This window comes from Humulus lupulus, chromosome X (genome assembly GCF_963169125.1).
Source record: "Humulus lupulus chromosome X, drHumLupu1.1, whole genome shotgun sequence".
In the NCBI taxonomy this organism is placed as follows: Eukaryota; Viridiplantae; Streptophyta; class Magnoliopsida; order Rosales; family Cannabaceae; genus Humulus; species Humulus lupulus.
In genome coordinates this window covers 22,510,865-22,512,289 of record NC_084802.1, presented here as the reverse complement: position 1 = coordinate 22,512,289, position 1,425 = coordinate 22,510,865, and the positions used below count along the sequence as shown (strand labels likewise).

General features: G+C 41.5%; 1 non-coding gene across 1 annotated transcript; it reads right to left on the bottom strand.

The window, feature by feature from the left end:
• Nucleotides 1-257: 257 nt before the first annotated feature.
• LOC133807749 (small nucleolar RNA R71) lies at nucleotides 258-364 on the bottom strand. The gene has a single exon (XR_009879645.1). It is a non-coding gene; the product is annotated as a small nucleolar RNA R71 (small nucleolar RNA).
• Between the last annotated feature and the right edge of the window lie 1,061 nt (nucleotides 365-1,425).

Below are 1,425 nucleotides of genomic sequence, written 5' to 3'. Positions count from 1 at the left end.
TGATTAACCATCTTACCAACCTTCCATGGTTGGAAAATGAGAGTCCGTACGTGCATATACGGGAATTCGAAGAGGTGGTGGCTACATTCAACAACCAAGTTGATGTCACCAACATTGTGAGATTGAATTTTTTTCCTTTCCCTCTCAAAGACAAAGCAAAAAGTTGGTTGTATTCCTTAAGGCCTAGATCTATCGGAACATGGGATGAAATGACAAAAGCATTCTTTGCCAAATATTTCCTGCCCCATAAGACTAGCAGCCTTAAGAGGCAAATCTCTACCTTCATCCAAAAAGACCATGAAACTTTCCATCAGGTCTGGGAAAGGTTTAGAGATTTGATAAATCAACGCCCGCATCATGGATACGAAAGCTGGCGTCTGATTAGCTATTTCTATGATGGTCTCACAACCGGACAAAGACAATTTGTACAAATGATGTGCAATGGTGAATTCCTTCAAAAATATCCCGATGAAGCTTTCGAGTACCTCGACAATCTCGCGGAAAAGTCCTACACATGGAATGGACCAAGTCCTGTGGACAAGCCACGATAAAATGGAATCTACCAATTGAGGGAAGATGACAATGTCAAAAGCCAAATTGAATCATTGAGACAACAATTCGAGTCTTTCAAATCTCAAGAAGGTAGAGGAATCCACATGGCTGCAAAGGTAGAGACATGAGATCCATGCTTGATCTGTGGAGGGGCGGAACATCAACCGCAAGAGTGCCCAAATCTTGGTGAGTTAAAAGGAGGAAATGAGGAACAATGCAATGCTTTAGGGGATTACAAGAAGCCTTATAACCCTTTCTCAAACACTTACAATCCCGGTTGGCGCAACCATCCAAATTTCAGCTGGAAGGATTCAAACCAAGCATTTGGGAGCCAATGGAGGCCTGAGAAGCAACAACTGCCAAAAGCATACATTGCTCCTCAAAATAACATGCAGTCAAGTAATTCTCTTGAGAATACTTTGCAAATTCTTGCGCAAACACAAATAGCCTCAACTCAAGAGCTCAAATCTTGTTTCACACAAATGATAGAGGAAATGAAAGACATAAAAATCCAAATGGCAAAGCTAAACACTACTTTGGAAATTCAAGAGCATGGTAGACTTCCCACTCAACCTCTAATCCATCAAAAAGGGCAACACATGGCACAAACCTCCTCCTCTCCAGATACAAATTTCAAAGAGGTTAATTCCATCTCTACTCGAAGTGGTCAAAGTACGGTTTCACCGTTAACTAAGACAATGAGTACGTCAATGCCCGCTCCAGATGATGATATGCCAATAAGCATTCCAACAAAGGCACCATTTCCTCAACCTTTGAAATCCACTAGAAAGGTACTGGAAAATCATGGTGAAATCCTAGACCTTTTAACACAAGTGAAGACCAGCTTGCCATTGTTGCATGTGATCAAACAAG